Raw genomic sequence first — 8,560 nt, 5'->3', positions numbered from 1 at the left:
GATGTTATCGTTTTTCAGAAAAAGTTACGGGTTGCCTCTATTTAAGGGGTCACATTTTGACATAAATTTGAACTAGATTTTCTCAAAAACGGCTCCAAGGAATTTTTTTATTTTTTGATATATCATTAATATCCTATCAGTAAATTGAATGACATTAGTCATATATCTTAACTCCCCATAGGAGGGGAGTTATGAATTTTTTATAAAAAAATATTCGAGTGCCCGTAACTTCCTTCTTAATAGAAACTAAAATTTGAAATTTTGCAAACATATATGGTACTTTATTATCTATTATCACAATAAATTTTACCAAAAATATAGCTTCCGGTTGAACCGGAAATGAATAAAAAATCTTAATTTTTTTAGATAGGCCCTGTATATTTTAACATATTTTGAAAGAATGCAAAATTACCTTTCCAATGACATAAAATTCATTGCTGTAGCTCAAAAACTCGAAAAGTTAAGGTAAATAGAAATTTTGCTATAATCTTATGTGTGTCCTCTCTCACGCGTTCATAGCAGAACATTATTGTAGGTCAGTCAATGAGGGTATTTGGCTCCGAATTCCATCCTACTACATTGATGTACTTGATATTTTCACAGTAAGTAGGGAATAGCTCAAGAAACAAAATCTACCCTATATACTATGGCGCTTTTATCTTGGGGCGGTTCCCACTTCTTCAAGGGGGTGGAAAATTTGTTGGTCAAAATAAGCACGAAAGTGGCTAAAGAACCTATTTCTAAGCAAAAACTGGTCTATACTTTTTTTTTGGAACTCAATACTTTTTGAGTTATGCGTAGTTGAAAATTGGCCATTTTCATTGAAAAATGACACCTTTTCGGACGGATTTTTTGTGAATACCTTAAAAACTATGCATCTAACTAAAAACACTATATAAAACATTTTTTAGATTATAAATAATAAAGAGATTCGTTCCTTCGTAAATGTTCTATTTATAATACAAAAAGAGATATGGTAGGTGAAAATAGTTTGTTTTTTGGTGCATGCTCAAATTGGTGTATTCAACTTGAAATAACAGAGGAACGGTAGGTTTTAGGTGTATAATGCTACCAACACATTTTGTAGTGTTTGAAAAGGCCTTTAAAACGAGCACCGCTAAATGTCGGTTACTTACAAACTAAGCGAGATATGGTGCAAAAAAATATATGACTAATGTACTTTAAGGAAAAATGAAAAGTGTATTATATTATACATTTATATTATACATACCAAATGTATATTATACATTTAACTCCCCATCTACCATAATTTAAATGCATTGTTTTCCTTCTACAATACCTTTTAATATATATATATATATATATATATATATATATATATATATATATATATATATATATCAAACAGATGAAATAGAGAATGTGGAAAAATCCCCTTACGAACAATTCACACATCCACCATTTCGGGTTGGGAAAAATTTTTTGAATAGAATCAAAGATCCAAACACCAGTTCTTAGAAATGTGTTTCGCCCTCTTCAACCTCTCTGGGCTTATCAATAAAGATGAGAGGTTGAATATCTTTAGACACATTCCAATCAAAAAACAACATTCGAGACCTAGACATAGAAGGTGCGTAAATCTACGGCAAGTCCGACAATGACAGTCTCAAGTTTTAATTCCCTAATTACTTAAAGTAAGTAAAATATATGTTTAAAAACATGAGATGTAGATCCTTGAAACACACTCAGTGATCAAAAGATCCAAGGTTAATGGTTTGACGACCACTCGTACGATTATATAATAATTATAAAATACCCTTACTTCGTAAGGGGATTTTTCCACATTCTCTATTTCATCTGTTTGATTTCGTACGAGTGGTCGTCAAACCATTAACCTTGGATCTTTTGATCACTGAGTGTGTTTCAAGGATCTACATCTTATATATATATATATATATATAGTGTTATTTCTACTTTCAAAATGTTGAACGGGTTTAAAATGAATGGTTTTTGTAAAAAATGTGATCAAATTATAGAATGAATTTTTAAATTTTCTTAAAAATCTTCCTTTTTCTCCATGTAATTCGAAAATAAAAATATTTCACCCCTGAGAAGTGGTGGGAACTTCCCCCATGATAAAAGCGCCATAGTATATAGGATAGACTTTGAATTAGGAGATTGGGCTACTCCCAAAATTTCATTAAAATCCATGCAGTAGGATAGAATTTGGAGATAATATCTTGTTCTTAATCTCGCGCATTGACTGGCGTAATCGAAATAGAATGAAATGCAAATATTGTAAACTATTAATTTCTCAGAAAAATGAACTAATTTGAAATGAAAGTATGACTATAATATTCTATTGATTTATGCAATAATCTACACATCTATAGTGTGTCCCCGAAATATGGCATCGAACATTTTCTCAAATGCAGGAATTAATGATGCGTAGAACCATAAAATACTTTTAAGTACAGTAGGTGTTTCTAAAATATCAAAATAACGAGTAACTTTGTTATTTTTATAGAATTCCAGTATCTAGTACCATAACGATAATAGATCGGTACGATAAAGTTCTCGGGCGGCCCTTCCGTCCAGCGTTTTTATATACTATTATCATTTTTTGCATTTGCGAACAGCAGAAATTTAATTTTGATCTATGTAGTGCAATTGTGGACCCTTATCTCCCATTAAATAAATTGTAAAATAAAAGTTTTAAATCATTGTTGGAAAAGTACCTACTATCGAAGGTAGTACTCTGACTCTGCGATAATATGAAAGTACTCTGCGAAAAAATATGTTATTAATTGCATTTACAATAAAACCACAAAAAAACACTAGTGGGAAACAATTACACCTGGTTTGTAATCGAGGCTACGTATATTTGTGGAAGATACGTCGCAAATTTAATCATAGGTGTACGTCACGAAGAAATCTTGACGAAGGGTTATTTAGTGTGCTCAAAAGAACTAGAAGCAACAAATACCAATACAGTTCCAAGATTCGTAAATGACGCTTTAACAAATTTTTATCTTCCCAAGGCTGTGCCCACCAACAAAATAGTATTAATGCTTTTCGACGCTGCACCATATAATATGATCAAAACAGCATCAAATATTAAAGTGTTTTATCCAAATCTAATTCATTGTACGTGTCTAGCACACGGCCTGAATCGCGTTGCTGAGGCTATACGGCTGCATTTTCCACTTGTTAATAAGTTGATAAAAAATGGAAAAAAAATCATTAAAGCTCCTTTAAGGGTGCAACTTTTTAAAGACAGATTCCCTAACACTCCATTACCATCGGAACCAGTGTTAACTGGGTGGGGTAGATGGTTAGATGTAGCTTTATACTACGCCGAATATTTCGAAAATGTTAAAAGCTTCGTATTGGAACTTAAAGAGACTGCTAGCAAATCGATAAAATATTGTCCAGGATCTTTTAGGTGAAACATAATTACAAAACAATCTTGCTTTTATCAAAAGTAACTTTTGTTCTGTGAGTGAAACAATAAAATATTTGGAGAAACAGCAAATGTCATTAGTTGAGTCGATCCAAAAAATAAAGAGTTTTGAAAAAAGATGGAAGGTATCCCTGAAAAAATTGGTCAGATAATATTAACAAAATTCAAAGATGTATTAACAAAAAACGAAGGATTTCAAAAGGTTAAGAAAATATTTTCAGTTTTAAATTGAGAACACGTTGAAGATATAAATAATATGGTTAAAGTTTTCAACTAGCAATAATCGCACCTCGGAAAAACCTCATTGGTTACGATATCGCCACTGCGCAAAGCTAAATTTATTAGATTAATTAGATTCCTGTACGCATCGGCTACCTTCCAGGTTCGCTCAAATTCACAATTGTCACGACAATATAAAATAACGGAAGGTGTTCTTCAAGGAGAATGCTTAAGCCCGACTTTGTTCTCAATTTTTCTTTCAGATGTGGAGGCCTTTTTTAGGGAGGCAGGGGCAAAGGGAATTAATATTAATGGTAATACTGATATCCTTCTATTACTCTATGCCGACGATTTGATAATATTAGGAGAATCAGAAGTTGACATGACCCGCAAATTACGAATATTGGAAACCTACACCTCACAGAATAAACTGACTATAAACACTTCCAAAAGCAAAATCTTAGTCTTCTCGAGGGGTGGCCATTTCTCCAAAGAGCGAGGATTCCTACTAAATGGTCAAAAACTTGAAAGCGTTAATAAATTTAATTATCTGGGTGTAACGTTTAGTAGTTCCTCGTTATTTCGAGAGATGGCCGTTACTACGATTGCTAGAGCCAAGCAGTCTATAGGAGCAGTAATGAACCTCTTGTCTAATGCAATAGTAAATTCATGGGAGACGAGAATTACATTATATAATTCCATTATTTTAAACTGTCTTTCTCAGTGTATATCTGTCTGGGGTCTGCGCTACTCAAATACTCTAGAACAAATTCAAACGAATTTCTTTAAGAGACTGCTGCATCTACCAAAAAATACCCCCAATACTTATGTTAGGCTAGAAGTTGGCCAAGTTCACTTAAAATACTTAATTTTTAAAATATCACTTAATTGGCTTGAGAGAATTTTACTTATGGACTCCTCTAGGTATCCAAGAATTTGTTATAACCGTCTTCGTCAGCTATGTAACAATAATGACAATAATGAGAATTATAACTGGGTAGTCCAGCTAAAAAATGTCTTTTCTGAAATTGATGCAAAAGAAACTTGGGAAAATTTATCATGGGGGTTACTGAGGCATCAAAGAAACGGTTTGTTATTAAAAATGAAAGAAAAACTCTTCCAAGATGACTTATCAGCATTAACAAGTTCTCGCTATTCTTTGTACTATAAACATTTCTCACACAATAGGCAACCGCAAAGCTATTTACAAATAAAAACTCCCATATATATTACAAGACTTTATTCACAAATCAGACTTTGCTCTAAACTTTACATAAAATTTTATTATAAAGGGATTTCGTATCACATTGACCAAACTGAAAATTGTTCAATATGTAATTTACACAAATTAGAGACTCTTTCCCACATTTTGTTGGAATGTCTATTATACTCGTGTTTTAGATCACCCCTTATTCGATCATTTGTAGAGAATACCGAGAGCTTTTTTCTGTTTTTAAATACAACCCATTCTCCCACTGAGATTAAGGAACTGTGTAAATTTTTTATTAATGCACTCAGATTGCGTTCATTTATATTAAATGAATAATTGTAACTAAATCTCCATTAAGCGTCGACTATTTATGTGTAATAATTTGTACTCAACCTCTTGTTATATGATTTTTCATTAGAAACAATAAACATATCTATCTATCTATCTATCTATCTATAAATAATATGGATCCGGCAGTAGTGGCAAAGTATAAGTATGCAACGATAACCAGTGTGGACGTTGAAAGAAGCTTTTAGATATACAAAAATGTTTTGAGTGATAGGTGCCGAAACTTTAGGATGGAACATTTAAATGATTAATTAGTGATTTCATGCTTTAAACAAAATGATATATTTTCCTACATCTAAAGCGTGTCGATAAAAATTAGGTTAAAGCATTTTTGTTTCAGTTATCTATTTTTTTTTTGTTTATTCTATTTTATTATTAAATTTATAATAGGTCTTTACTAGTTCTTAAGCTAAGCCTAAAGATAATTATATATATTTTCTTAAAAAAACGCTTTGTCAAAATTTATATGCTTATTTTCATGCTTTTTTTGTATAATTAAATGCTTTTTTTCGTAAAATTGTTATGCTTTTTAAGCGCTTTTTTTTTGCGTTTCTTTATGCTTTTAAATCCGAACTCTAGTTATAAAGGGTCGTTTAAACACAGCGATAAATCAAACAACTTATCAAGGTCAATCGAGTTGTTGCAACTTATCATTGTGTGTAAACGGTGCATCGCACAACTTATCAAAGTTGGAGTTGGGTTGAAGGTGGTATCGCATTGAATCGCAGCGTCTAAACAGCGTTTCAACTTGTCATCACAACTAGTTGCTGTAACTTATCGTTGTGTTTAAACGACGCTTAATACTCGTCTATCGTCTCCTTTAGGTGTCTACAAACAAATTACATTTCATGTTGAAACGTGTTTTTGCCGAAAAAAAAACAGTAAACAAAATGGTGTAGAAAATTTATTTTGGATATACAGGGTGTTTGGTAAAGAATGGGCCATAACTTAACCTCAGGTTCCTGAGGTTAAAATAGGCCGATTTAAGCTAACTTACCTTAGTACAAAGTTTTTAATAACCGAGATACAGGGTGTCAAAGTTAAACTTTTTTTTATTTATTATTGAATATTTCCTGACAGGTATGAGACAACAACATGAAATTTGGTATGTGGGGGTTTTTTGGTTCGAAAACTAAATTCCCTACCAAAAATTATGTATTGCCCAGAGGGCGCCACATACGCCTTTCCGCACTCATTTATTACGTTCAATTTTTTTTATCCCTCACTCTGTATAATTTTGACACTAAAATTTTTATTCTTCTATTAGTTTTACTTAAAAAAGGTGTACTTCTTTCATCTCCCTAAACTCAACCGTTTTCGAGATAAACGCATTTTAAATCTGCGATCCACCATCATTTTTGGCGTAATACCACTGTAGTTACACCCGAAAAATAACTTAAAACCATAAAATTATCCAAAAATGTATCGCAAATTTCTTCAAATGGAATTTGCGATGCAATGACATAAATTTGAGAACTGGCACAATTATTATGGTTTTAAGTTATTTTTCGGGTGGAACTACAATGATATTATGCTAAAAATGATGGTGTATCGCAGATTTAAAATGCGTTTATCTCGAAAAAAGAAGTATACCTTTTTTAAGTAAAACTGATAGGAGAATAAAAATTTTAATGTCAGAATTATACAGAGTGAGGGATAAAAAAAATTGAACGTAATAAATGAGTGCTGAAAACCGTATGTGGCGCCCTCTTGGCAATACATAATTTTTGGTAGGGAATTTAGTTTTCTCGACCCAAAAAACCCCCACATACCAAATTTCATGTTGTTATCTCATACCTGTCAGGAAATATTCAATAATAAATAAAAAAAAAGTTTAACTTTGACACCTTGTATCTCGGTTATTGTAAACTTTCTACTAAGGTAAGTTAGCTTAAATCGGTCTATTTTAACCTCAGGAACCTGAAGTTAAGCTATGGCCCATTCTTTACCAAACACCCTGTATTGTGTTCGAGAATTTGATCTCTGCAATATTAGTGCGTTTTTAAAGGTAAAATATTGCAAAACCTCTAAATTTGAAAGAACCGCTTGGATTGACATGAAATTTGGCATACACATAGTTAACAAGTCAAAGAAAAAAAGTGATATTGTGCCCATGTGTGCTTTTGCCCTAGGGGAGATTTTAACCCCTTTTGGGGGTGAAAAATATATGTTCGAAATAAGTCCGGAAATGGATAAAATCACTAATTCTAAGCAACTTTTGTTCTATAAAGTTTTTTCACCAAAATAATACTTTTCGAGTTATTTACGAGTGAATATGTTAATTTTTCTACAAAGTAACCACGTTTTCAGACGATTTTTCGCAAATAACTCAAAAAGTAAATATTTGGTCGAGAAAAAAATTCCTATCAAAAATATACCACGTAAAAAAGTGAAAAACATGGTGTACATATAATATATTAGGTCACTATACCTAGTAGAAGCAGAGTTATAGCTAATGAAAAATAGGTTCATATTCGTCAAAGTCCAAATCGAATATTTTAACGTGCCATAACCAAAAAAACGAAGCACGTTTTTGGGGAAAACTTGTTTTAACTTTTTTAAAGTGTTTAAAAAAATGCTTATTTTTTGTTTTTTAAAAAAATTTTTTAGCATCAAAATTAAAAAAGACACCCTCAAAATAAAGTTGGTCCCTTTTTTGGTGAGAAATCGGGAAAATCACCCCCTAATTAGCATTTCAAATGAACTTAATTGTTACCAATTCACAGTTTTTTTACTCGCGTACGTATTGATCATATGATCTGTAAGCTTCATCGGTTAAAAGTCCTTATTTTTTAAAGAGCTGTAGTTAAAATGGCTTGGACGAGTCACCCGAATCTTAACCAATTTTTTTCTTACAGAAAATCAAAAAAAAATACAAAATATTCAGGAAAGTAAAGCTGACTTTTTTTATTGTTTAAGATTTTTGGTATCTCTAACAATTTTTAATTATTGATGAAAAAAACCATTTTTTTCAAAATTAAATTTCTTCAAAATTTTACTTTAAAACCAAATTTTTTCAAAAATAAGCACTTTGAATCGATGAAACTTACAGATCATATTATAATCACAACATAAGTAAAGTAACGTGTGAAGCGGTAACGATTAATTTCATTTAAGTTGCTAATTGGGGGGTGATCTTTCTGATTTTTTTTGTCAAAACAAAAGGGACCAACTTTATTTTGAGCTAACTTGCTTACATTTGATGCTACTAATTTTTTTTATAAAAACAGAAATAAAGCTTTTTTAAACACTTTTAAAAAGTTGTAATGTGTTTTCCCCAAAAATACTGCATTATTTGGATATTTCACATTGAATTATTCTATTTGGAATTTGTCGAATATGAACCTATTATTCATTAA

At 31.4% G+C, this 8,560-nt stretch overlaps 1 non-coding gene across 1 annotated transcript; it reads right to left on the bottom strand.

Annotated features, from left to right (window-relative positions):
- Positions 1 to 3,616: 3,616 nt before the first annotated feature.
- On the bottom strand, positions 3,617 to 3,758 carry LOC126890821 (U4 spliceosomal RNA). The gene has a single exon (XR_007700474.1). It is a non-coding gene; the product is annotated as a U4 spliceosomal RNA (small nuclear RNA).
- Positions 3,759 to 8,560: the final 4,802 nt, after the last annotated feature.

Source organism: Diabrotica virgifera, chromosome 8 (genome assembly GCF_917563875.1).
Source record: "Diabrotica virgifera virgifera chromosome 8, PGI_DIABVI_V3a".
In the NCBI taxonomy this organism is placed as follows: domain Eukaryota; kingdom Metazoa; phylum Arthropoda; class Insecta; order Coleoptera; family Chrysomelidae; genus Diabrotica; species Diabrotica virgifera.
This window is presented reverse-complemented; position numbering and strand designations above follow the sequence as displayed.